Source organism: Pungitius pungitius, chromosome 13, assembly GCF_949316345.1.
Source record: "Pungitius pungitius chromosome 13, fPunPun2.1, whole genome shotgun sequence".
Classification (NCBI taxonomy): Eukaryota; Metazoa; Chordata; class Actinopteri; order Perciformes; family Gasterosteidae; genus Pungitius; species Pungitius pungitius.
In genome coordinates this window covers 3,024,199-3,041,426 of record NC_084912.1, presented here as the reverse complement: position 1 = coordinate 3,041,426, position 17,228 = coordinate 3,024,199, and the positions used below count along the sequence as shown (strand labels likewise).

At 40.6% G+C, this 17,228-nt stretch overlaps 94 non-coding genes across 94 annotated transcripts; all 94 read right to left on the bottom strand.

The window, feature by feature from the left end:
- Positions 1-48: 48 nt before the first annotated feature.
- trnat-ugu (transfer RNA threonine (anticodon UGU)) lies at positions 49-122 on the bottom strand. Its single transcript has one exon. It is a non-coding gene; the product is annotated as a tRNA-Thr (tRNA).
- A 92-nt stretch (positions 123-214) lies between these two features.
- On the bottom strand, positions 215-288 carry trnat-agu (transfer RNA threonine (anticodon AGU)). The gene has a single exon. It is a non-coding gene; the product is annotated as a tRNA-Thr (tRNA).
- A 92-nt stretch (positions 289-380) lies between these two features.
- Positions 381-454, bottom strand: trnat-agu (transfer RNA threonine (anticodon AGU)). The gene has a single exon. It is a non-coding gene; the product is annotated as a tRNA-Thr (tRNA).
- Positions 455-546: 92 nt separating this feature from the next.
- Positions 547-620, bottom strand: trnat-ugu (transfer RNA threonine (anticodon UGU)). The gene has a single exon. It is a non-coding gene; the product is annotated as a tRNA-Thr (tRNA).
- Positions 621-839: 219 nt separating this feature from the next.
- Positions 840-913, bottom strand: trnat-cgu (transfer RNA threonine (anticodon CGU)). Its single transcript has one exon. It is a non-coding gene; the product is annotated as a tRNA-Thr (tRNA).
- A 131-nt stretch (positions 914-1,044) lies between these two features.
- trnat-ugu (transfer RNA threonine (anticodon UGU)) lies at positions 1,045-1,118 on the bottom strand. Its single transcript has one exon. It is a non-coding gene; the product is annotated as a tRNA-Thr (tRNA).
- A 93-nt stretch (positions 1,119-1,211) lies between these two features.
- Positions 1,212-1,285, bottom strand: trnat-cgu (transfer RNA threonine (anticodon CGU)). The gene has a single exon. It is a non-coding gene; the product is annotated as a tRNA-Thr (tRNA).
- A 92-nt stretch (positions 1,286-1,377) lies between these two features.
- On the bottom strand, positions 1,378-1,451 carry trnat-agu (transfer RNA threonine (anticodon AGU)). Its single transcript has one exon. It is a non-coding gene; the product is annotated as a tRNA-Thr (tRNA).
- A 92-nt stretch (positions 1,452-1,543) lies between these two features.
- Positions 1,544-1,617, bottom strand: trnat-agu (transfer RNA threonine (anticodon AGU)). Its single transcript has one exon. It is a non-coding gene; the product is annotated as a tRNA-Thr (tRNA).
- A 93-nt stretch (positions 1,618-1,710) lies between these two features.
- trnat-cgu (transfer RNA threonine (anticodon CGU)) lies at positions 1,711-1,784 on the bottom strand. Its single transcript has one exon. It is a non-coding gene; the product is annotated as a tRNA-Thr (tRNA).
- A 92-nt stretch (positions 1,785-1,876) lies between these two features.
- On the bottom strand, positions 1,877-1,950 carry trnat-agu (transfer RNA threonine (anticodon AGU)). Its single transcript has one exon. It is a non-coding gene; the product is annotated as a tRNA-Thr (tRNA).
- Positions 1,951-2,042: 92 nt separating this feature from the next.
- On the bottom strand, positions 2,043-2,116 carry trnat-agu (transfer RNA threonine (anticodon AGU)). Its single transcript has one exon. It is a non-coding gene; the product is annotated as a tRNA-Thr (tRNA).
- A 92-nt stretch (positions 2,117-2,208) lies between these two features.
- Positions 2,209-2,282, bottom strand: trnat-agu (transfer RNA threonine (anticodon AGU)). The gene has a single exon. It is a non-coding gene; the product is annotated as a tRNA-Thr (tRNA).
- Positions 2,283-2,374: 92 nt separating this feature from the next.
- On the bottom strand, positions 2,375-2,448 carry trnat-ugu (transfer RNA threonine (anticodon UGU)). The gene has a single exon. It is a non-coding gene; the product is annotated as a tRNA-Thr (tRNA).
- A 219-nt stretch (positions 2,449-2,667) lies between these two features.
- On the bottom strand, positions 2,668-2,741 carry trnat-cgu (transfer RNA threonine (anticodon CGU)). Its single transcript has one exon. It is a non-coding gene; the product is annotated as a tRNA-Thr (tRNA).
- A 92-nt stretch (positions 2,742-2,833) lies between these two features.
- On the bottom strand, positions 2,834-2,907 carry trnat-agu (transfer RNA threonine (anticodon AGU)). Its single transcript has one exon. It is a non-coding gene; the product is annotated as a tRNA-Thr (tRNA).
- A 91-nt stretch (positions 2,908-2,998) lies between these two features.
- Positions 2,999-3,072, bottom strand: trnat-ugu (transfer RNA threonine (anticodon UGU)). Its single transcript has one exon. It is a non-coding gene; the product is annotated as a tRNA-Thr (tRNA).
- Positions 3,073-3,164: 92 nt separating this feature from the next.
- trnat-agu (transfer RNA threonine (anticodon AGU)) lies at positions 3,165-3,238 on the bottom strand. Its single transcript has one exon. It is a non-coding gene; the product is annotated as a tRNA-Thr (tRNA).
- Positions 3,239-3,330: 92 nt separating this feature from the next.
- trnat-agu (transfer RNA threonine (anticodon AGU)) lies at positions 3,331-3,404 on the bottom strand. Its single transcript has one exon. It is a non-coding gene; the product is annotated as a tRNA-Thr (tRNA).
- A 92-nt stretch (positions 3,405-3,496) lies between these two features.
- Positions 3,497-3,570, bottom strand: trnat-ugu (transfer RNA threonine (anticodon UGU)). Its single transcript has one exon. It is a non-coding gene; the product is annotated as a tRNA-Thr (tRNA).
- A 219-nt stretch (positions 3,571-3,789) lies between these two features.
- Positions 3,790-3,863, bottom strand: trnat-cgu (transfer RNA threonine (anticodon CGU)). The gene has a single exon. It is a non-coding gene; the product is annotated as a tRNA-Thr (tRNA).
- Positions 3,864-3,994: 131 nt separating this feature from the next.
- On the bottom strand, positions 3,995-4,068 carry trnat-ugu (transfer RNA threonine (anticodon UGU)). The gene has a single exon. It is a non-coding gene; the product is annotated as a tRNA-Thr (tRNA).
- A 93-nt stretch (positions 4,069-4,161) lies between these two features.
- Positions 4,162-4,235, bottom strand: trnat-cgu (transfer RNA threonine (anticodon CGU)). The gene has a single exon. It is a non-coding gene; the product is annotated as a tRNA-Thr (tRNA).
- A 92-nt stretch (positions 4,236-4,327) lies between these two features.
- On the bottom strand, positions 4,328-4,401 carry trnat-agu (transfer RNA threonine (anticodon AGU)). Its single transcript has one exon. It is a non-coding gene; the product is annotated as a tRNA-Thr (tRNA).
- Positions 4,402-4,493: 92 nt separating this feature from the next.
- trnat-agu (transfer RNA threonine (anticodon AGU)) lies at positions 4,494-4,567 on the bottom strand. The gene has a single exon. It is a non-coding gene; the product is annotated as a tRNA-Thr (tRNA).
- A 93-nt stretch (positions 4,568-4,660) lies between these two features.
- On the bottom strand, positions 4,661-4,734 carry trnat-cgu (transfer RNA threonine (anticodon CGU)). The gene has a single exon. It is a non-coding gene; the product is annotated as a tRNA-Thr (tRNA).
- Positions 4,735-4,826: 92 nt separating this feature from the next.
- trnat-agu (transfer RNA threonine (anticodon AGU)) lies at positions 4,827-4,900 on the bottom strand. The gene has a single exon. It is a non-coding gene; the product is annotated as a tRNA-Thr (tRNA).
- A 91-nt stretch (positions 4,901-4,991) lies between these two features.
- trnat-ugu (transfer RNA threonine (anticodon UGU)) lies at positions 4,992-5,065 on the bottom strand. The gene has a single exon. It is a non-coding gene; the product is annotated as a tRNA-Thr (tRNA).
- A 92-nt stretch (positions 5,066-5,157) lies between these two features.
- trnat-agu (transfer RNA threonine (anticodon AGU)) lies at positions 5,158-5,231 on the bottom strand. The gene has a single exon. It is a non-coding gene; the product is annotated as a tRNA-Thr (tRNA).
- A 92-nt stretch (positions 5,232-5,323) lies between these two features.
- Positions 5,324-5,397, bottom strand: trnat-agu (transfer RNA threonine (anticodon AGU)). The gene has a single exon. It is a non-coding gene; the product is annotated as a tRNA-Thr (tRNA).
- Positions 5,398-5,489: 92 nt separating this feature from the next.
- Positions 5,490-5,563, bottom strand: trnat-ugu (transfer RNA threonine (anticodon UGU)). The gene has a single exon. It is a non-coding gene; the product is annotated as a tRNA-Thr (tRNA).
- Positions 5,564-5,782: 219 nt separating this feature from the next.
- On the bottom strand, positions 5,783-5,856 carry trnat-cgu (transfer RNA threonine (anticodon CGU)). Its single transcript has one exon. It is a non-coding gene; the product is annotated as a tRNA-Thr (tRNA).
- Positions 5,857-5,948: 92 nt separating this feature from the next.
- trnat-agu (transfer RNA threonine (anticodon AGU)) lies at positions 5,949-6,022 on the bottom strand. Its single transcript has one exon. It is a non-coding gene; the product is annotated as a tRNA-Thr (tRNA).
- Positions 6,023-6,113: 91 nt separating this feature from the next.
- Positions 6,114-6,187, bottom strand: trnat-ugu (transfer RNA threonine (anticodon UGU)). Its single transcript has one exon. It is a non-coding gene; the product is annotated as a tRNA-Thr (tRNA).
- Positions 6,188-6,279: 92 nt separating this feature from the next.
- On the bottom strand, positions 6,280-6,353 carry trnat-agu (transfer RNA threonine (anticodon AGU)). Its single transcript has one exon. It is a non-coding gene; the product is annotated as a tRNA-Thr (tRNA).
- A 92-nt stretch (positions 6,354-6,445) lies between these two features.
- On the bottom strand, positions 6,446-6,519 carry trnat-agu (transfer RNA threonine (anticodon AGU)). Its single transcript has one exon. It is a non-coding gene; the product is annotated as a tRNA-Thr (tRNA).
- A 92-nt stretch (positions 6,520-6,611) lies between these two features.
- On the bottom strand, positions 6,612-6,685 carry trnat-ugu (transfer RNA threonine (anticodon UGU)). The gene has a single exon. It is a non-coding gene; the product is annotated as a tRNA-Thr (tRNA).
- Positions 6,686-6,904: 219 nt separating this feature from the next.
- Positions 6,905-6,978, bottom strand: trnat-cgu (transfer RNA threonine (anticodon CGU)). The gene has a single exon. It is a non-coding gene; the product is annotated as a tRNA-Thr (tRNA).
- A 131-nt stretch (positions 6,979-7,109) lies between these two features.
- On the bottom strand, positions 7,110-7,183 carry trnat-ugu (transfer RNA threonine (anticodon UGU)). The gene has a single exon. It is a non-coding gene; the product is annotated as a tRNA-Thr (tRNA).
- Positions 7,184-7,276: 93 nt separating this feature from the next.
- Positions 7,277-7,350, bottom strand: trnat-cgu (transfer RNA threonine (anticodon CGU)). Its single transcript has one exon. It is a non-coding gene; the product is annotated as a tRNA-Thr (tRNA).
- Positions 7,351-7,481: 131 nt separating this feature from the next.
- trnat-ugu (transfer RNA threonine (anticodon UGU)) lies at positions 7,482-7,555 on the bottom strand. The gene has a single exon. It is a non-coding gene; the product is annotated as a tRNA-Thr (tRNA).
- Positions 7,556-7,647: 92 nt separating this feature from the next.
- On the bottom strand, positions 7,648-7,721 carry trnat-agu (transfer RNA threonine (anticodon AGU)). The gene has a single exon. It is a non-coding gene; the product is annotated as a tRNA-Thr (tRNA).
- Positions 7,722-7,814: 93 nt separating this feature from the next.
- Positions 7,815-7,888, bottom strand: trnat-agu (transfer RNA threonine (anticodon AGU)). The gene has a single exon. It is a non-coding gene; the product is annotated as a tRNA-Thr (tRNA).
- Positions 7,889-7,980: 92 nt separating this feature from the next.
- On the bottom strand, positions 7,981-8,054 carry trnat-agu (transfer RNA threonine (anticodon AGU)). Its single transcript has one exon. It is a non-coding gene; the product is annotated as a tRNA-Thr (tRNA).
- A 93-nt stretch (positions 8,055-8,147) lies between these two features.
- Positions 8,148-8,221, bottom strand: trnat-cgu (transfer RNA threonine (anticodon CGU)). The gene has a single exon. It is a non-coding gene; the product is annotated as a tRNA-Thr (tRNA).
- A 92-nt stretch (positions 8,222-8,313) lies between these two features.
- trnat-agu (transfer RNA threonine (anticodon AGU)) lies at positions 8,314-8,387 on the bottom strand. Its single transcript has one exon. It is a non-coding gene; the product is annotated as a tRNA-Thr (tRNA).
- A 91-nt stretch (positions 8,388-8,478) lies between these two features.
- Positions 8,479-8,552, bottom strand: trnat-ugu (transfer RNA threonine (anticodon UGU)). The gene has a single exon. It is a non-coding gene; the product is annotated as a tRNA-Thr (tRNA).
- A 92-nt stretch (positions 8,553-8,644) lies between these two features.
- trnat-agu (transfer RNA threonine (anticodon AGU)) lies at positions 8,645-8,718 on the bottom strand. The gene has a single exon. It is a non-coding gene; the product is annotated as a tRNA-Thr (tRNA).
- Positions 8,719-8,810: 92 nt separating this feature from the next.
- Positions 8,811-8,884, bottom strand: trnat-agu (transfer RNA threonine (anticodon AGU)). Its single transcript has one exon. It is a non-coding gene; the product is annotated as a tRNA-Thr (tRNA).
- A 92-nt stretch (positions 8,885-8,976) lies between these two features.
- trnat-ugu (transfer RNA threonine (anticodon UGU)) lies at positions 8,977-9,050 on the bottom strand. Its single transcript has one exon. It is a non-coding gene; the product is annotated as a tRNA-Thr (tRNA).
- A 219-nt stretch (positions 9,051-9,269) lies between these two features.
- Positions 9,270-9,343, bottom strand: trnat-cgu (transfer RNA threonine (anticodon CGU)). The gene has a single exon. It is a non-coding gene; the product is annotated as a tRNA-Thr (tRNA).
- A 92-nt stretch (positions 9,344-9,435) lies between these two features.
- Positions 9,436-9,509, bottom strand: trnat-agu (transfer RNA threonine (anticodon AGU)). The gene has a single exon. It is a non-coding gene; the product is annotated as a tRNA-Thr (tRNA).
- Positions 9,510-9,600: 91 nt separating this feature from the next.
- On the bottom strand, positions 9,601-9,674 carry trnat-ugu (transfer RNA threonine (anticodon UGU)). Its single transcript has one exon. It is a non-coding gene; the product is annotated as a tRNA-Thr (tRNA).
- Positions 9,675-9,766: 92 nt separating this feature from the next.
- trnat-agu (transfer RNA threonine (anticodon AGU)) lies at positions 9,767-9,840 on the bottom strand. The gene has a single exon. It is a non-coding gene; the product is annotated as a tRNA-Thr (tRNA).
- A 92-nt stretch (positions 9,841-9,932) lies between these two features.
- On the bottom strand, positions 9,933-10,006 carry trnat-agu (transfer RNA threonine (anticodon AGU)). Its single transcript has one exon. It is a non-coding gene; the product is annotated as a tRNA-Thr (tRNA).
- Positions 10,007-10,098: 92 nt separating this feature from the next.
- Positions 10,099-10,172, bottom strand: trnat-ugu (transfer RNA threonine (anticodon UGU)). The gene has a single exon. It is a non-coding gene; the product is annotated as a tRNA-Thr (tRNA).
- Positions 10,173-10,391: 219 nt separating this feature from the next.
- trnat-cgu (transfer RNA threonine (anticodon CGU)) lies at positions 10,392-10,465 on the bottom strand. Its single transcript has one exon. It is a non-coding gene; the product is annotated as a tRNA-Thr (tRNA).
- Positions 10,466-10,596: 131 nt separating this feature from the next.
- trnat-ugu (transfer RNA threonine (anticodon UGU)) lies at positions 10,597-10,670 on the bottom strand. Its single transcript has one exon. It is a non-coding gene; the product is annotated as a tRNA-Thr (tRNA).
- Positions 10,671-10,763: 93 nt separating this feature from the next.
- trnat-cgu (transfer RNA threonine (anticodon CGU)) lies at positions 10,764-10,837 on the bottom strand. The gene has a single exon. It is a non-coding gene; the product is annotated as a tRNA-Thr (tRNA).
- A 92-nt stretch (positions 10,838-10,929) lies between these two features.
- trnat-agu (transfer RNA threonine (anticodon AGU)) lies at positions 10,930-11,003 on the bottom strand. Its single transcript has one exon. It is a non-coding gene; the product is annotated as a tRNA-Thr (tRNA).
- A 93-nt stretch (positions 11,004-11,096) lies between these two features.
- On the bottom strand, positions 11,097-11,170 carry trnat-agu (transfer RNA threonine (anticodon AGU)). The gene has a single exon. It is a non-coding gene; the product is annotated as a tRNA-Thr (tRNA).
- Positions 11,171-11,262: 92 nt separating this feature from the next.
- trnat-ugu (transfer RNA threonine (anticodon UGU)) lies at positions 11,263-11,336 on the bottom strand. The gene has a single exon. It is a non-coding gene; the product is annotated as a tRNA-Thr (tRNA).
- A 91-nt stretch (positions 11,337-11,427) lies between these two features.
- trnat-ugu (transfer RNA threonine (anticodon UGU)) lies at positions 11,428-11,501 on the bottom strand. The gene has a single exon. It is a non-coding gene; the product is annotated as a tRNA-Thr (tRNA).
- A 92-nt stretch (positions 11,502-11,593) lies between these two features.
- Positions 11,594-11,667, bottom strand: trnat-agu (transfer RNA threonine (anticodon AGU)). The gene has a single exon. It is a non-coding gene; the product is annotated as a tRNA-Thr (tRNA).
- Positions 11,668-11,759: 92 nt separating this feature from the next.
- Positions 11,760-11,833, bottom strand: trnat-agu (transfer RNA threonine (anticodon AGU)). The gene has a single exon. It is a non-coding gene; the product is annotated as a tRNA-Thr (tRNA).
- A 92-nt stretch (positions 11,834-11,925) lies between these two features.
- On the bottom strand, positions 11,926-11,999 carry trnat-ugu (transfer RNA threonine (anticodon UGU)). The gene has a single exon. It is a non-coding gene; the product is annotated as a tRNA-Thr (tRNA).
- Positions 12,000-12,218: 219 nt separating this feature from the next.
- On the bottom strand, positions 12,219-12,292 carry trnat-cgu (transfer RNA threonine (anticodon CGU)). The gene has a single exon. It is a non-coding gene; the product is annotated as a tRNA-Thr (tRNA).
- A 131-nt stretch (positions 12,293-12,423) lies between these two features.
- trnat-cgu (transfer RNA threonine (anticodon CGU)) lies at positions 12,424-12,497 on the bottom strand. Its single transcript has one exon. It is a non-coding gene; the product is annotated as a tRNA-Thr (tRNA).
- A 92-nt stretch (positions 12,498-12,589) lies between these two features.
- On the bottom strand, positions 12,590-12,663 carry trnat-agu (transfer RNA threonine (anticodon AGU)). Its single transcript has one exon. It is a non-coding gene; the product is annotated as a tRNA-Thr (tRNA).
- A 131-nt stretch (positions 12,664-12,794) lies between these two features.
- trnat-ugu (transfer RNA threonine (anticodon UGU)) lies at positions 12,795-12,868 on the bottom strand. The gene has a single exon. It is a non-coding gene; the product is annotated as a tRNA-Thr (tRNA).
- A 92-nt stretch (positions 12,869-12,960) lies between these two features.
- Positions 12,961-13,034, bottom strand: trnat-agu (transfer RNA threonine (anticodon AGU)). The gene has a single exon. It is a non-coding gene; the product is annotated as a tRNA-Thr (tRNA).
- A 92-nt stretch (positions 13,035-13,126) lies between these two features.
- Positions 13,127-13,200, bottom strand: trnat-ugu (transfer RNA threonine (anticodon UGU)). Its single transcript has one exon. It is a non-coding gene; the product is annotated as a tRNA-Thr (tRNA).
- A 92-nt stretch (positions 13,201-13,292) lies between these two features.
- On the bottom strand, positions 13,293-13,366 carry trnat-agu (transfer RNA threonine (anticodon AGU)). The gene has a single exon. It is a non-coding gene; the product is annotated as a tRNA-Thr (tRNA).
- Positions 13,367-13,458: 92 nt separating this feature from the next.
- trnat-agu (transfer RNA threonine (anticodon AGU)) lies at positions 13,459-13,532 on the bottom strand. The gene has a single exon. It is a non-coding gene; the product is annotated as a tRNA-Thr (tRNA).
- Positions 13,533-13,625: 93 nt separating this feature from the next.
- On the bottom strand, positions 13,626-13,699 carry trnat-agu (transfer RNA threonine (anticodon AGU)). The gene has a single exon. It is a non-coding gene; the product is annotated as a tRNA-Thr (tRNA).
- Positions 13,700-13,791: 92 nt separating this feature from the next.
- Positions 13,792-13,865, bottom strand: trnat-ugu (transfer RNA threonine (anticodon UGU)). The gene has a single exon. It is a non-coding gene; the product is annotated as a tRNA-Thr (tRNA).
- A 91-nt stretch (positions 13,866-13,956) lies between these two features.
- Positions 13,957-14,030, bottom strand: trnat-ugu (transfer RNA threonine (anticodon UGU)). Its single transcript has one exon. It is a non-coding gene; the product is annotated as a tRNA-Thr (tRNA).
- A 92-nt stretch (positions 14,031-14,122) lies between these two features.
- On the bottom strand, positions 14,123-14,196 carry trnat-agu (transfer RNA threonine (anticodon AGU)). The gene has a single exon. It is a non-coding gene; the product is annotated as a tRNA-Thr (tRNA).
- A 92-nt stretch (positions 14,197-14,288) lies between these two features.
- Positions 14,289-14,362, bottom strand: trnat-agu (transfer RNA threonine (anticodon AGU)). Its single transcript has one exon. It is a non-coding gene; the product is annotated as a tRNA-Thr (tRNA).
- Positions 14,363-14,454: 92 nt separating this feature from the next.
- trnat-agu (transfer RNA threonine (anticodon AGU)) lies at positions 14,455-14,528 on the bottom strand. The gene has a single exon. It is a non-coding gene; the product is annotated as a tRNA-Thr (tRNA).
- A 92-nt stretch (positions 14,529-14,620) lies between these two features.
- On the bottom strand, positions 14,621-14,694 carry trnat-ugu (transfer RNA threonine (anticodon UGU)). Its single transcript has one exon. It is a non-coding gene; the product is annotated as a tRNA-Thr (tRNA).
- Positions 14,695-14,913: 219 nt separating this feature from the next.
- On the bottom strand, positions 14,914-14,987 carry trnat-cgu (transfer RNA threonine (anticodon CGU)). The gene has a single exon. It is a non-coding gene; the product is annotated as a tRNA-Thr (tRNA).
- Positions 14,988-15,118: 131 nt separating this feature from the next.
- On the bottom strand, positions 15,119-15,192 carry trnat-ugu (transfer RNA threonine (anticodon UGU)). Its single transcript has one exon. It is a non-coding gene; the product is annotated as a tRNA-Thr (tRNA).
- Positions 15,193-15,284: 92 nt separating this feature from the next.
- On the bottom strand, positions 15,285-15,358 carry trnat-agu (transfer RNA threonine (anticodon AGU)). The gene has a single exon. It is a non-coding gene; the product is annotated as a tRNA-Thr (tRNA).
- Positions 15,359-15,450: 92 nt separating this feature from the next.
- Positions 15,451-15,524, bottom strand: trnat-agu (transfer RNA threonine (anticodon AGU)). Its single transcript has one exon. It is a non-coding gene; the product is annotated as a tRNA-Thr (tRNA).
- Positions 15,525-15,617: 93 nt separating this feature from the next.
- trnat-cgu (transfer RNA threonine (anticodon CGU)) lies at positions 15,618-15,691 on the bottom strand. The gene has a single exon. It is a non-coding gene; the product is annotated as a tRNA-Thr (tRNA).
- A 92-nt stretch (positions 15,692-15,783) lies between these two features.
- trnat-agu (transfer RNA threonine (anticodon AGU)) lies at positions 15,784-15,857 on the bottom strand. Its single transcript has one exon. It is a non-coding gene; the product is annotated as a tRNA-Thr (tRNA).
- Positions 15,858-15,949: 92 nt separating this feature from the next.
- Positions 15,950-16,023, bottom strand: trnat-ugu (transfer RNA threonine (anticodon UGU)). Its single transcript has one exon. It is a non-coding gene; the product is annotated as a tRNA-Thr (tRNA).
- A 92-nt stretch (positions 16,024-16,115) lies between these two features.
- On the bottom strand, positions 16,116-16,189 carry trnat-ugu (transfer RNA threonine (anticodon UGU)). Its single transcript has one exon. It is a non-coding gene; the product is annotated as a tRNA-Thr (tRNA).
- A 219-nt stretch (positions 16,190-16,408) lies between these two features.
- trnat-cgu (transfer RNA threonine (anticodon CGU)) lies at positions 16,409-16,482 on the bottom strand. Its single transcript has one exon. It is a non-coding gene; the product is annotated as a tRNA-Thr (tRNA).
- Positions 16,483-16,613: 131 nt separating this feature from the next.
- trnat-agu (transfer RNA threonine (anticodon AGU)) lies at positions 16,614-16,687 on the bottom strand. Its single transcript has one exon. It is a non-coding gene; the product is annotated as a tRNA-Thr (tRNA).
- Positions 16,688-16,779: 92 nt separating this feature from the next.
- Positions 16,780-16,853, bottom strand: trnat-agu (transfer RNA threonine (anticodon AGU)). The gene has a single exon. It is a non-coding gene; the product is annotated as a tRNA-Thr (tRNA).
- Positions 16,854-16,947: 94 nt separating this feature from the next.
- On the bottom strand, positions 16,948-17,021 carry trnat-agu (transfer RNA threonine (anticodon AGU)). Its single transcript has one exon. It is a non-coding gene; the product is annotated as a tRNA-Thr (tRNA).
- A 92-nt stretch (positions 17,022-17,113) lies between these two features.
- On the bottom strand, positions 17,114-17,187 carry trnat-agu (transfer RNA threonine (anticodon AGU)). The gene has a single exon. It is a non-coding gene; the product is annotated as a tRNA-Thr (tRNA).
- Between the last annotated feature and the right edge of the window lie 41 nt (positions 17,188-17,228).

Here is a 17,228-nt window from a genome sequence, read left to right as displayed (position 1 = left end):
CTCAACAAAGATAGAACTATTAAGAAATAGCAGGCAACCACACGGTCTAGGCACCGCTGGGATTCGAACACAGGATCTCCTGTTTACAAGACAGGCACTTTGACCAACTAAGCCACAGCGCCTCTATTTCCTTGTTTTTCAACCAATATATATTGTTCATTTCTACTCAACAAAGTTGGAATAATTTAGAAAAAGCAGACAACCACAGGGGTCTAGGCACCGCTGGGATTTGAACCCAGGATCTCCTGTTTACTAGACAGGCACTTTGACCAACTAAGCCACGGAGCCTCTATTGACTTGTTATTCCACCAATATATATTGTATATTTCTACTCAACAAAGATAGAACTATTAAGAAAAAGCAGACAACCACAGCGGTCTAGGCACCGCTGGGATTTGAACCCAGGATCTCCTGTTTACTAGACAGGCACTTTGACCAACTAAGCCACAGCGCCTCTCTTGACATGTTTTTCCACCAATATATATTGTTGAATTATTGTTGAGAAAGTTGGAAATATTTAGAAAATGTAGACAACCACAGGGGTTAAGGCACCGCTGGGATTTGAACCCAGGATCTCCTGTTTACAAGACAGGCACTTTGACCAACTAAGCCACGGAGCCTCTATTTGGTTGTATTTCCAGCAATATATATTGTTTGATTCAATACAGCAAAGTTGGAATTATTAAGAAAATGCTTACAGCTACAAGGTACCGCTGGGATTTGAACAAGATCCCTTTGTTTCAAGACAGACCTTTTGACAAGTAGTCTTTTTCCAATAACTGGCATTCTCAGTCATAGATGTGGCATTTTGGAATCCTAATGTTTGCTATAAGGAAGGAAGGCCCCGCTGGGATTTGAACCCAGGATCTCCTGTTTACGAAACAGGCGCTTTGACCAACTAAGCCACAGAGCCCTTGTCAGGGATCATAATCTAAAGAAAACCTTTAGTATTGCTAAATTTAAAAAATTGGAATTCACAAAAGTATAATTTGATATGTATTAAAGGTGGAATCATTGAAATGAAAAGGACAAGTTCAGAGGTTAAGGCACCGCTGGGATTCGAACCCAGGATCTCCTGTTTACAAGACAGGCACTTTGACCAACTAAGCCACGGAGCCTCTATTGACTTGGTATTCCACCAATATATATTGTATATTTCTACTCAACAAAGATAGAACTATTAAGAAAAAGTTAACAAACCAAAGGGGTCTAGGCACCGCTGGGATTTGAACCCAGGATCTCCTGTTTACGAAACAGGCGCTTTGACCAACTAAGCCACAGAGCCTTTATTGACTTGTTATTCCACCAATATATATTGTATATTTCTACTCAACAAAGATAGAACTATTAAGAAAAAGCAGACAACCACAGGGGTCTAGGCACCGCTGGGATTCAAACCCAGGATCTCCTGTTTACTAGACAGGCACTTTGACCAACTAAGCCACAGAGCCTCTATTGACTTGTTATTTCAACAATATATATTGTATATTTTTACTCAACAAAGATAGAACTATTAAGAAAATGCAGACAACCACAGGGGTCTAGGCACCGCTGGGATTTGAACCCAGGATCTCCTGTTTACTAGACAGGCACTTTGACCAACTAAGCCACGGAGCCTCTATTGACTTGTTATTCCACCAATATATATTGTATATTTCTTCTCAACAAAGATAGAACTATTAAGAAAAAGTTAACAAACCAAAGTGGTCTAGGCACCGCTGGGATTTGAACCCAGGATCTCCTGTTTACGAAACAGGCGCTTTGACCAACTAAGCCACGGAGCCTCTATTGAATTGTTATTCCACCAATATTTATTGTATATATCTACTCAACAAAGATAGACCTATTAAGAAAAAGCAGACAACCACAGGGGTCTAGGCACCGCTGGGATTCGAACCCAGGATCTTCTGTTTACTAGACAGGCACTTTGACCAACTAAGCCACGGAGCCTCTATTGACTTGTTATTCCACCAATATATATTGTATATTTCTACTCAACAAAGATAGAACTATTAAGAAATAGCAGACAACCACAGGGGTCTAGGCACCGCTGGGATTTGAACCCAGGATCTCCTGTTTACTAGACAGGCACTTTGACCAACTAAGCCACGGAGCCTCTATTGACTTGTTATTCCACCAATATATATTGTATATTTCTACTCAACAAAGATAGAACTATTAAGAAAAAGCAGACAACCACAGCGGTCTAGGCACCGCTGGGATTTGAACCCAGGATCTCCTGTTTACTAGACAGGCACTTTGACCAACTAAGCCACAGCGCCTCTCTTGACATGTTTTTCCACCAATATATATTGTTGAACTATTGTTGAGAAAGTTGGAAATATTTAGAAAATGTAGACAACCACAGGGGTTAAGGCACCGCTGGGATTTGAACCCAGGATCTCCTGTTTACAAGACAGGCACTTTGACCAACTAAGCCACGGAGCCTCTATTTGGTTGTATTTCCAGCAATATATATTGTTTGATTCAATACAGCAAAGTTGGAATTATTAAGAAAATGCTTACAGCTACAAGGTACCGCTGGGATTTGAACAAGATCCCTTTGTTTCAAGACAGACCTTTTGACAAGTAGTCTTTTTCCAATAACTGGCATTCTCAGTCATAGATGTGGCATTTTGGAATCCTAATGTTTGCTATAAGGAAGGAAGGCCCCGCTGGGATTTGAACCCAGGATCGCCTGTTTACGAAACAGGCGCTTTGACCAACTAAGCCACGGAGCCTCTATTGAATTGTTATTCCACCAATATATATTGTATATTTCTACTCAACAAAGATAGACCTATTAAGAAAAAGCAGACAACCACAGGGGTCTAGGCACCGCTGGGATTCGAACCCAGGATCTCCTGTTTACTAGACAGGCACTTTGACCAACTAAGCCACGGAGCCTCTATTGACTTGTTATTCCACCAATATATATTGTATATTTCTACTCAACAAAGATAGAACTATTAAGAAATAGCAGGCAACCACAGGGTCTAGGCACCGCTGGGATTCGAACACAGGATCTCCTGTTTACAAGACAGGCACTTTGACCAACTAAGCCACAGCGCCTCTATTTCCTTGTTTTTCAACCAATATATATTGTTCATTTCTACTCAACAAAGTTGGAATAATTTAGAAAAAGCAGACAACCACAGGGGTCTAGGCACCGCTGGGATTTGAACCCAGGATCTCCTGTTTACTAGACAGGCACTTTGACCAACTAAGCCACGGAGCCTCTATTGACTTGTTATTCCACCAATATATATTGTATATTTCTACTCAACAAAGATAGAACTATTAAGAAAAAGCAGACAACCACAGCGGTCTAGGCACCGCTGGGATTTGAACCCAGGATCTCCTGTTTACTAGACAGGCACTTTGACCAACTAAGCCACAGCGCCTCTCTTGACATGTTTTTCCACCAATATATATTGTTGAATTATTGTTGAGAAAGTTGGAAATATTTAGAAAATGTAGACAACCACAGGGGTTAAGGCACCGCTGGGATTTGAACCCAGGATCTCCTGTTTACAAGACAGGCACTTTGACCAACTAAGCCACGGAGCCTCTATTTGGTTGTATTTCCAGCAATATATATTGTTTGATTCAATACAGCAAAGTTGGAATTATTAAGAAAATGCTTACAGCTACAAGGTACCGCTGGGATTTGAACAAGATCCCTTTGTTTCAAGACAGACCTTTTGACAAGTAGTCTTTTTCCAATAACTGGCATTCTCAGTCATAGATGTGGCATTTTGGAATCCTAATGTTTGCTATAAGGAAGGAAGGCCCCGCTGGGATTTGAACCCAGGATCTCCTGTTTACGAAACAGGCGCTTTGACCAACTAAGCCACAGAGCCCTTGTCAGGGATCATAATCTAAAGAAAACCTTTAGTATTGCTAAATTTAAAAAATTGGAATTCACAAAAGTATAATTTGATATGTATTAAAGGTGGAATCATTGAAATGAAAAGGACAAGTTCAGAGGTTAAGGCACCGCTGGGATTCGAACCCAGGATCTCCTGTTTACAAGACAGGCACTTTGACCAACTAAGCCACGGAGCCTCTATTGACTTGGTATTCCACCAATATATATTGTATATTTCTACTCAACAAAGATAGAACTATTAAGAAAAAGTTAACAAACCAAAGGGGTCTAGGCACCGCTGGGATTTGAACCCAGGATCTCCTGTTTACGAAACAGGCGCTTTGACCAACTAAGCCACAGAGCCTTTATTGACTTGTTATTCCACCAATATATATTGTATATTTCTACTCAACAAAGATAGAACTATTAAGAAAAAGCAGACAACCACAGGGGTCTAGGCACCGCTGGGATTCAAACCCAGGATCTCCTGTTTACTAGACAGGCACTTTGACCAACTAAGCCACAGAGCCTCTATTGACTTGTTATTTCAACAATATATATTGTATATTTCTACTCAACAAAGATAGAACTATTAAGAAAATGCAGACAACCACAGGGGTCTAGGCACCGCTGGGATTTGAACCCAGGATCTCCTGTTTACTAGACAGGCACTTTGACCAACTAAGCCACGGAGCCTCTATTGACTTGTTATTCCACCAATATATATTGTATATTTCTTCTCAACAAAGATAGAACTATTAAGAAAAAGTTAACAAACCAAAGTGGTCTAGGCACCGCTGGGATTTGAACCCAGGATCTCCTGTTTACGAAACAGGCGCTTTGACCAACTAAGCCACGGAGCCTCTATTGAATTGTTATTCCACCAATATTTATTGTATATATCTACTCAACAAAGATAGACCTATTAAGAAAAAGCAGACAACCACAGGGGTCTAGGCACCGCTGGGATTCGAACCCAGGATCTTCTGTTTACTAGACAGGCACTTTGACCAACTAAGCCACGGAGCCTCTATTGACTTGTTATTCCACCAATATATATTGTATATTTCTACTCAACAAAGATAGAACTATTAAGAAATAGCAGACAACCACAGGGTCTAGGCACCGCTGGGATTCGAACACAGGATCTCCTGTTTACAAGACAGGCACTTTGACCAACTAAGCCACAGCGCCTCTATTTCCTTGTTTTTCCACCAATATATATTGTTCATTTCTACTCAACAAAGTTGGAATAATTTAGAAAAAGCAGACAACCACAGGGGTCTAGGCACCGCTGGGATTTGAACCCAGGATCTCCTGTTTACTAGACAGGCACTTTGACCAACTAAGCCACGGAGCCTCTATTGACTTGTTATTCCACCAATATATATTGTATATTTCTACTCAACAAAGATAGAACTATTAAGAAAAAGCAGACAACCACAGCGGTCTAGGCACCGCTGGGATTTGAACCCAGGATCTCCTGTTTACTAGACAGGCACTTTGACCAACTAAGCCACAGCGCCTCTCTTGACATGTTTTTCCACCAATATATATTGTTGAACTATTGTTGAGAAAGTTGGAAATATTTAGAAAATGTAGACAACCACAGGGGTTAAGGCACCGCTGGGATTTGAACCCAGGATCTCCTGTTTACAAGACAGGCACTTTGACCAACTAAGCCACGGAGCCTCTATTTGGTTGTATTTCCAGCAATATATATTGTTTGATTCAATACAGCAAAGTTGGAATTATTAAGAAAATGCTTACAGCTACAAGGTACCGCTGGGATTTGAACAAGATCCCTTTGTTTCAAGACAGACCTTTTGACAAGTAGTCTTTTTCCAATAACTGGCATTCTCAGTCATAGATGTGGCATTTTGGAATCCTAATGTTTGCTATAAGGAAGGAAGGCCCCGCTGGGATTTGAACCCAGGATCGCCTGTTTACGAAACAGGCGCTTTGACCAACTAAGCCACGGAGCCTCTATTGAATTGTTATTCCACCAATATATATTGTATATTTCTACTCAACAAAGATAGACCTATTAAGAAAAAGCAGACAACCACAGGGGTCTAGGCACCGCTGGGATTCGAACCCAGGATCTCCTGTTTACTAGACAGGCACTTTGACCAACTAAGCCACGGAGCCTCTATTGACTTGTTATTCCACCAATATATATTGTATATTTCTACTCAACAAAGATAGAACTATTAAGAAATAGCAGACAACCACAGGGTCTAGGCACCGCTGGGATTCGAACACAGGATCTCCTGTTTACAAGACAGGCACTTTGACCAACTAAGCCACAGCGCCTCTATTTCCTTGTTTTTCAACCAATATATATTGTTCATTTCTACTCAACAAAGTTGGAATAATTTAGAAAAAGCAGACAACCACAGGGGTCTAGGCACCGCTGGGATTTGAACCCAGGATCTCCTGTTTACTAGACAGGCACTTTGACCAACTAAGCCACGGAGCCTCTATTGACTTGTTATTCCACCAATATATATTGTATATTTCTACTCAACAAAGATAGAACTATTAAGAAAAAGCAGACAACCACAGCGGTCTAGGCACCGCTGGGATTTGAACCCAGGATCTCCTGTTTACTAGACAGGCACTTTGACCAACTAAGCCACAGCGCCTCTCTTGACATGTTTTTCCACCAATATATATTGTTGAATTATTGTTGAGAAAGTTGGAAATATTTAGAAAATGTAGACAACCACAGGGGTTAAGGCACCGCTGGGATTTGAACCCAGGATCTCCTGTTTACAAGACAGGCACTTTGACCAACTAAGCCACGGAGCCTCTATTTGGTTGTATTTCCAGCAATATATATTGTTTGATTCAATACAGCAAAGTTGGAATTATTAAGAAAATGCTTACAGCTACAAGGTACCGCTGGGATTTGAACAAGATCCCTTTGTTTCAAGACAGACCTTTTGACAAGTAGTCTTTTTCCAATAACTGGCATTCTCAGTCATAGATGTGGCATTTTGGAATCCTAATGTTTGCTATAAGGAAGGAAGGCCCCGCTGGGATTTGAACCCAGGATCTCCTGTTTACGAAACAGGCGCTTTGACCAACTAAGCCACAGAGCCCTTGTCAGGGATCATAATCTAAAGAAAACCTTTAGTATTGCTAAATTTAAAAAATTGGAATTCACAAAAGTATAATTTGATATGTATTAAAGGTGGAATCATTGAAATGAAAAGGACAAGTTCAGAGGTTAAGGCACCGCTGGGATTCGAACCAAGGATCTCCTGTTTACAAGACAGGCACTTTGACCAACTAAGCCACGGAGCCTCTATTGACTTGGTATTCCACCAATATATATTGTATATTTCTACTCAACAAAGATAGAACTATTAAGAAAAAGTTAACAAACCAAAGGGGTCTAGGCACCGCTGGGATTTGAACCCAGGATCTCCTGTTTACGAAACAGGCGCTTTGACCAACTAAGCCACAGAGCCCTTGTCAGGGATCATAATCTAAAGAAAACCTTTAGTATTGCTACATTTAAAAAATTGGAATTCACAAAAGTATAATTTGATATGTATTAAAGGTGGAATCATTGAAATGAAAAGGACAAGTTCAGAGGTTAAGGCACTGCTGGGATTCGAACCCAGGATCTCCTGTTTACAAGACAGGCACTTTGACCAACTAAGCCACAGCGCCTCTATTTCCTTGTTTTTCCACCAATATATATTGTTCATTTCTACTCAACAAAGTTGGAATAATTTAGAAAAAGCAGACAACCACTGGGGTCTAGGCACCGCTGGGATTTGAACCCAGGATCTCCTGTTTACTAGACAGGCACTTTGACCAACTAAGCCACAGCGCCTCTCTTGACTTGTTTTTCCACCGATATATATTGTATATTTCTTCTCAACAAAGATAGAACTATTAAGAAAAAGTTAACAAACCAAAGTGGTCTAGGCACCGCTGGGATTTGAACCCAGGATCTCCTGTTTACTAGACAGGCACTTTGACCAACTAAGCCACAGAGCCTCTATTGACTTGTTATTTCAACAATATATATTGTATATTTCTACTCAACAAAGATAGAACTATTAAGAAAATGCAGACAACCACAGGGGTCTAGGCACCGCTGGGATTTGAACCCAGGATCTCCTGTTTACTCGACAGGCACTTTGACCAACTAAGCCACGGAGCCTCTATTGACTTGTTATTCCACCAATATATATTGTATATTTCTTCTCAACAAAGATAGAACTATTAAGAAAAAGTTAACAAACAAAAGTGGTCTAGGCACCGCTGGGATTTGAACCCAGGATCTCCTGTTTACGAAACAGGCGCTTTGACCAACTAAGCCACGGAGCCTCTATTGAATTGTTATTCCACCAATATTTATTGTATATTTCTACTCAACAAAGATAGACCTATTAAGAAAAAGCAGACAACCACAGGGGTCTAGGCACCGCTGGGGTTCGAACCCAGGATCTCCTGTTTACTAGACAGGCACTTTGACCAACTAAGCCACGGAGCCTCTATTGACTTGTTATTCCACCAATATATATTGTATATTTCTACTCAACAAAGATAGAACTATTAAGAAATAGCAGACAACCACAGGGTCTAGGCACCGCTGGGATTCGAACACAGGATCTCCTGTTTACAAGACAGGCACTTTGACCAACTAAGCCACAGCGCCTCTATTTCCTTGTTTTTCCACCAATATATATTGTTCATTTCTACTCAACAAAGTTGGAATAATTTAGAAAAATCAGACAACCACAGGGGTCTAGGCACCGCTGGGATTTGAACCCAGGATCTCCTGTTTACTAGACAGGCACTTTGACCAACTAAGCCACGGAGCCTCTATTGACTTGTTATTCCACCAATATATATTGTATATTTCTACTCAACAAAGATAGAACTATTAAGAAAAAGCAGACAACCACAGCGGTCTAGGCACCGCTGGGATTTGAACCCAGGATCTCCTGTTTACTAGACAGGCACTTTGACCAACTAAGCCACAGCGCCTCTCTTGACATGTTTTTCCACCAATATATATTGTTGAACTATTGTTGAGAAAGTTGGAAATATTTAGAAAATGTAGACAACCACAGGGGTTAAGGCACCGCTGGGATTTGAACCCAGGATCTCCTGTTTACAAGACAGGCACTTTGACCAACTAAGCCACGGAGCCTCTATTTGGTTGTATTTCCAGCAATATATATTGTTTGATTCAATACAGCAAAGTTGGAATTATTAAGAAAATGCTTACAGCTACAAGGTACCGCTGGGATTTGAACAAGATCCCTTTGTTTCAAGACAGACCTTTTGACAAGTAGTCTTTTTCCAATAACTGGCATTCTCAGTCATAGATGTGGCATTTTGGAATCCTAATGTTTGCTATAAGGAAGGAAGGCCCCGCTGGGATTTGAACCCAGGATCGCCTGTTTACGAAACAGGCGCTTTGACCAACTAAGCCACGGAGCCTCTATTGAATTGTTATTCCACCAATATATATTGTATATTTCTACTCAACAAAGATAGACCTATTAAGAAAAAGCAGACAACCACAGGGGTCTAGGCACCGCTGGGATTCGAACCCAGGATCTCCTGTTTACTAGACAGGCACTTTGACCAACTAAGCCACGGAGCCTCTATTGACTTGTTATTCCACCAATATATATTGTATATTTCTACTCAACAAAGATAGAACTATTAAGAAATAGCAGACAACCACAGGGTCTAGGCACCGCTGGGATTCGAACACAGGATCTCCTGTTTACAAGACAGGCACTTTGACCAACTAAGCCACAGCGCCTCTATTTCCTTGTTTTTCAACCAATATATATTGTTCATTTCTACTCAACAAAGTTGGAATAATTTAGAAAAAGTAGACAACCACAGGGGTCTAGGCACCGCTGGGATTTGAACCCAGGATCTCCTGTTTACTAGACAGGCACTTTGACCAACTAAGCCACGGAGCCTCTATTGACTTGTTATTCCACCAATATATATTGTATATTTCTACTCAACAAAGATAGAACTATTAAGAAAAAGCAGTCAACCACAGCGGTCTAGGCACCGCTGGGATTTGAACCCAGGATCTCCTGTTTACTAGACAGGCACTTTGACCAACTAAGCCACAGCGCCTCTCTTGACATGTTTTTCCACCAATATATATTGTTGAATTATTGTTGAGAAAGTTGGAAATATTTAGAAAATGTAGACAACCACAGGGGTTAAGGCACCGCTGGGATTTGAACCCAGGATCTCCTGTTTACAAGACAGGCACTTTGACCAACTAAGCCACGGAGCCTCTATTTGGTTGTATTTCCAGCAATATATATTGTTTGATTCAATACAGCAAAGTTGGAATTATTAAGAAAATGCTTACAGCTACAAGGTACCGCTGGGATTTGAACAAGATCCCTTTGTTTCAAGACAGACCTTTTGACAAGTAGTCTTTTTCCAATAACTGGCATTCTCAGTCATAGATGTGGCATTTTGGAATCCTAATGTTTGCTATAAGGAAGGAAGGCCCCGCTGGGATTTGAACCCAGGATCTCCTGTTTACGAAACAGGCGCTTTGACCAACTAAGCCACAGAGCCCTTGTCAGGGATCATAATCTAAAGAAAACCTTTAGTATTGCTAAATTTAAAAAATTGGAATTCACAAAAGTATAATTTGATATGTATTAAAGGTGGAATCATTGAAATGAAAAGGACAAGTTCAGAGGTTAAGGCACCGCTGGGATTCGAACCCAGGATCTCCTGTTTACAAGACAGGCACTTTGACCAACTAAGCCACGGAGCCTCTATTGACTTGGTATTCCACCAATATATATTGTATATTTCTACTCAACAAAGATAGAACTATTAAGAAAAAGTTAACAAACCAAAGGGGTCTAGGCACCGCTGGGATTTGAACCCAGGATCTCCTGTTTACGAAACAGGCGCTTTGACCAACTAAGCCACAGAGCCTTTATTGACTTGTTATTCCACCAATATATATTGTATATTTCTACTCAACAAAGATAGAACTATTAAGAAAAAGCAGACAACCACAGGGGTCTAGGCACCGCTGGGATTCAAACCCAGGATCTCCTGTTTACTAGACAGGCACTTTGACCAACTAAGCCACGGAGCCTCTATTGACTTGTTATTCCACCAATATATATTGTATATTTCTTCTCAACAAAGATAGAACTATTAAGAAAAAGTTAACAAACCAAAGTGGTCTAGGCACCGCTGGGATTTGAACCCAGGATCTCCTGTTTACTAGACAGGCACTTTGACCAACTAAGCCACAGAGCCTCTATTGACTTGTTATTTCAACAATATATATTGTATATTTCTACTCAACAAAGATAGAACTATTAAGAAAAAGTAGACAACCACTGGGGTCAAGGCACCGCTGGGATTTGAACCCAGGATCTCCTGTTTACAAGACAGGCACTTTGACCAACTAAGCCACGGAGCCTCTATTGACTTGTTATTCCACCAATATATATTGTATATTTCTACTCAACAAAGATAGAACTATTAAGAAATAGCAGACAACCACAGGGTCTAGGCACCGCTGGGATTCGAACACAGGATCTCCTGTTTACAAGACAGGCACTTTGACCAACTAAGCCACAGCGCCTCTATTTCTTTGTTTTTCCACCAATATATATTGTTCATTTCTACTCAACAAAGTTGGAATAATTTAGAAAAAGCAGACAACCACAGGGGTCTAGGCACCGCTGGGATTTGAACCCAGGATCTCCTGTTTACTAGACAGGCACTTTGACCAACTAAGCCACGGAGCCTCTATTGACTTGTTATTCCACCAATATATATTGTATATTTCTACTCAACAAAGATAGAACTATTAAGAAAAAGCAGACAACCACAGCGGTCTAGGCACCGCTGGGATTTGAACCCAGGATCTCCTGTTTACTAGACAGGCACTTTGACCAACTAAGCCACAGCGCCTCTCTTGACATGTTTTTCCACCAATATATATTGTTGAATTATTGTTGAGAAAGTTGGAAATATTTAGAAAATGTAGACAACCACAGGGGTTAAGGCACCGCTGGGATTTGAACCCAGGATCTCCTGTTTACAAGACAGGCACTTTGACCAACTAAGCCACGGAGCCTCTATTTGGTTGTATTTCCAGCAATATATATTGTTTGATTCAATACAGCAAAGTTGGAATTATTAAGAAAATGCTTACAGCTACAAGGTACCGCTGGGATTTGAACAAGATCCCTTTGTTTCAAGACAGACCTTTTGACAAGTAGTCTTTTTCCAATAACTGGCATTCTCAGTCATAGATGTGGCATTTTGGAATCCTAATGTTTGCTATAAGGAAGGAAGGCCCCGCTGGGATTTGAAACCAGGATCTCCTGTTTACGAAACAGGCGCTTTGACCAACTAAGCCACAGAGCCCTTGTCAGGGATCATAATCTAAAGAAAACCTTTAGTATTGCTAAATTTAAAAAATTGGAATTCACAAAAGTATAATTTGATATGTATTAAAGGTGGAATCATTGAAATGAAAAGGACAAGTTCAGAGGTTAAGGCACCGCTGGGATTCGAACCCAGGATCTCCTGTTTACGAAACAGGCGCTTTGACCAACTAAGCCACAGAGCCTTTATTGACTTGTTATTCCACCAATATATATTGTATATTTCTACTCAACAAAGATAGAACTATTAAGAAAATGCAGACAACCACAGGGGTCTAGGCACCGCTGGGATTTGAACCCAGGATCTCCTGTTTACTAGACAGGCACTTTGACCAACTAAGCCACGGAGCCCTTGTCAGGGATCATAATCTAAAGAAAACCTTTAGTATTGCTACATTTAAAAAATTGGAATTCACAAAAGTATAATTTGATATGTATTAAAGGTGGAATCATTGAAATGAAAAGGACAAGTTCAGAGGTTAAGGCACTGCTGGGATTCGAACCGAGGATCTCCTGTTTACAAGACAGGCACTTTGACCAACTAAGCCACAGCGCCTCTATTTCCTTGTTTTTCTACCAATATATATTGTTCATTTCTACTCAACAAAGTTGGAATAATTTAGAAAAAGCAGACAACCACAGGGGTCTAGGCACCGCTGGGATTTGAACCCAGGATCTCCTGTTTACTAGACAGGCACTTTGACCAACTAAGCCACAGCGCCTCTCTTGACTTGTTTTTCCACCGATATATATTGTTGAATTATTGTTGAGAAAGTTGGAAATATTTAGAAAATGTAGACAACCACAGGCGTCAAGGCACTGCTGGGATTTGAACCCAGGGTCTCCTGTTTACAAGACAGGCACTTTGACCAACTAAGCCACGGAGCCTCTATTTCCTTGTTTTTCCACCAATATATATTGTTCATTTCTACTCAACAAAGTTGGAATAATTTAGAAAAAGCAGACAACCACAGGGGTCTAGGCACCGCTGGGATTTGAACACAGGATCTCCTGTTTACTAGACAGGCACTTTGACCAACTAAGCCACAGCGCCTCTCTTGACTTGTTTTTCCACCGATATATATTGTTGAAGTATTGTTGAGAAAGTTGGAAATATTTAGAAAATGTAGACAACCACAGGGGTCAAGGCACCGCTGGGATTTGAACCCAGGATCTCCTGTTTACTAGACAGGCACTTTGACCAACTAAGCCACGGAGCCTCTATTGACTTGTTATTCCACCAATATATATTGTATATTTCTTCTCAACAAAGATAGAACTATTAAGAAAAAGTTAACAAACCAAAGTGGTCTAGGCACCGCTGGGATTTGAACCCAGGATCTCCTGTTTACTAGACAGGCACTTTGACCAACTAAGCCACAGAGCCTCTATTGACTTGTTATTTCACCAATATATATTGTATATTTCTACTCAACAAAGATAGAACTATTAAGAAAATGCAGACAACCACAGGGGTCTAGGCACCGCTGGGATTTGAACCCAGGATCTCCTGTTTACAAGACAGGCACTTTGACCAACTAAGCCACGGAGCCTCTATTGACTTGTTATTCCACCAATATATATTGTATATTTCTACTCAACAAAGATAGAACTATTAAGAAATAGCAGACAACCACAGGGTCTAGGCACCGCTGGGATTCGAACACAGGATCTCCTGTTTACAAGACAGGCACTTTGACCAACTAAGCCACAGCGCCTCTATTTCCTTGTTTTTCCACCAATATATATTGTTCATTTCTACTCAACAAAGTTGGAATAATTTAGAAAAAGCAGACAACCACAGGGGTCTAGGCACCGCTGGGATTTGAACCCAGGATCTCCTGTTTACTAGACAGGCACTTTGACCAACTAAGCCACAGAGCCTCTATTGACTTGTTATTTCACCAATATATATTGTATATTTCTACTCAACAAAGATAGAACTATTAAGAAAATGCAGACAACCACAGGGGTCTAGGCACCGCTGGGATTTGAACCCAGGATCTCCTGTTTACTAGACAGGCACTTTGACCAACTAAGCCACAGCGCCTCTCTTGACTTGTTTTTCCACCAATATATATTGTTGAATTATTGTTGAGAAAGTTGGAAATATTTAGAAAATGTAGACAACCACTGGGGTCAAGGCACCGCTGGGATTTGAACCCAGGATCTCCTGTTTACTAGACAGGCACTTTGACCAACTAAGCCACAGCGCCTCTCTTGACTTGTTTTTCCACCGATATATATTGTTGAATTATTGTTGAGAAAGTTGGAAATATTTAGAAAATGTAGACAACCACAGGGGTCAAGGCACCGCTGGGATTTGAACCCAGGATCTCCTGTTTACAAGACAGGCACTTTGACCAACTAAGCCACGGAGCCTCTATTTGCTTGTATTTCCAGCAATATATATTGTTTGATTCAATACAGCAAAGTTGGAATTATTGAGAAAATGCTTACAGCTACAAGGTACCGCTGGGATTTGAACAAGATCCCTTTGTTTCAAGACAGACCTTATGACAAGTAGTCTTTTTCCAATAACTGGCAATCTCAGTCATAGATGTGGCATTTTGGAATCCTAATGTTTGCTATAAGGAAGGGAGGCCCCGCTGGGATTTGAACCCAGGATCTCCTGTTTACGAAACAGGCGCTTTGACCAACTAAGCCACAGAGCCCTTGTCAGGGATCATAATCTAAAGAAAACCTTTAGTATTGCTACATTAAAAAAATTGGAATTCACAAAAGTAAAATGTGATATGTATTAAAGGTGGAATCATTGAAATGAAAAGGACAACTTCAGGGGTTAAGGCACCGCTGGGATTCGAACCCAGGATCTCCTGTTTACAAGACAGGCACTTTGACCAACTAAGCCACAGCGCCGCTATTTCCTTGTTTTTCCACCAATATATATTGTTCATTTCTACTCAACAAAGTTGGAATAATTTAGAAAAAGCAGACAACCACAGGGGTCTAGGCACCGCTGGGATTTGAACCCAGGATCTCCTGTTTACTAGACAGGCACTTTGACCAACTAAGCCACAGCGCCACTCTTGACTTGTTTTTCCACCGATATATATTGTTGAATTATTGTTGAGAAAGTTGGAAATATTTAGAAAATGTAGACAACCACAGGGGTCAAGGCACCGCTGGGATTTGAACCCAGGATCTCCTGTTTACTAGACAGGCACTTTGACCAACTAAGCCACGGAGCCTCTATTGACTTGTTATTCCACCAATATATATTGTATATTTCTTCTCAACAAAGATAGAACTATTAAGAAAAAGTTAACAAACCAAAGTGGTCTAGGCACCGCTGGGATTTGAACCCAGGATCTCCTGTTTACGAAACAGGCGCTTTGACCAACTAAGCCACAGAGCCTTTATTGACTTGTTGTTCCACCAATATATATTGTATATTTCTACTCAACAAAGATAGAACTATTAAGAAAATGCAGACAACCACAGGGGTCTAGGCACCGCTGGGATTTGAACCCAGGATCTCCTGTTTACTAGACAGGCACTTTGACCAACTAAGCCACAGCGCCTCTCTTGACTTGTTTTTCCACCAATATATATTGTTGAATTATTGTTGAGAAAGTTGGAAATATTTAGAAAATGTAGACAACCACTGGGGTCAAGGCACCGCTGGGATTTGAACCCAGGATCTCCTGTTTACAAGACAGGCACTTTGACCAACTAAGCCACAGCGCCTCTCTTGACTTGTTTTTCCACCAATATATATTGTTGAATTATTGTTGAGAAAGTTGGAAATATTTAGAAAATGTAGACAACCACTGGGGTCAAGGCACCGCTGGGATTTGAACCCAGGATCTCCTGTTTACAAGACAGGCACTTTGACCAACTAAGCCACGGAGCCTCTATTTGGTTGTATTTCCAGCAATATATATTGTTTGATTCAATACAGCAAAGTTGGAATTATTAAGAAAATGCTTACAGCTACAAGGTACCGCTGGGATTTGAACAAGATCCCTTTGTTTCAAGACAGACCTTATGACAAGTAATCTTTTTCCAATAACTGGCATTCTCAGTCATAGATGTGGCATTTTGGAATCCTAATGTTTGCTATAAGGAAGGAAGGCCCCGCTGGGATTTGAACCCAGGATCTCCTGTTTACGAAACAGGCGCTTTGACCAACTAAGCCACAGAGCTTTTGTCAGGGATCATAATCTAAAGAAAACCTTTAGTATTGCTACATTTAAAAAATTGGAATTCACAAAAGTATAATTTGATATGTATTAAAGGTGGAATCATTGAAATGAAAAGGACAAGTTCAGAGGTTAAGGCACCGCTGGGATTTGAACTCAGGATCTCCTGTTTACTAGACAGGCACTTTGACCAACTAAGCCACAGCGCCTCTCTTGACTTGTTTTTCCACCGATATATATTGTATATTTCTACTCAACAAAGATAGAACTATTAAGAAAAAGCAGACAACCACAGGGGTCTAGGGACCGCTGGGATTCAAACCCAGGATCTCCTGTTTACTAGACAGGCACTTTGACCAACTAAGCCACGGAGCCTCTATTGACTTGTTTTTTCCACCAATATATATTGTATATTTCTTCTCAACAAAGATAGAACTATTAAGAAAAAGTTAACAAACCAAAGTGGTCTAGGCACCGCTGGGATTTGAACCCAGGATCTCCTGTTTACTAGACAGGCACTTTGACCAACTAAGCCACAGAGCCTCTATTGACTTGTTATTTCAACAATATATATTGTATATTTCTACTCAACAAAGATAGAACTATTAAGAAAATGCAGACAACCACAGGGGTCTAGGCACCGCTGGGATTTGAACCCAGGATCTCCTGTTTACTAGACAGGCACTTTGACCAACTAAGCCACGGAGCCCTTGTCAGGGATCATAATCTAAAGAAAACCTTTAGTATTGC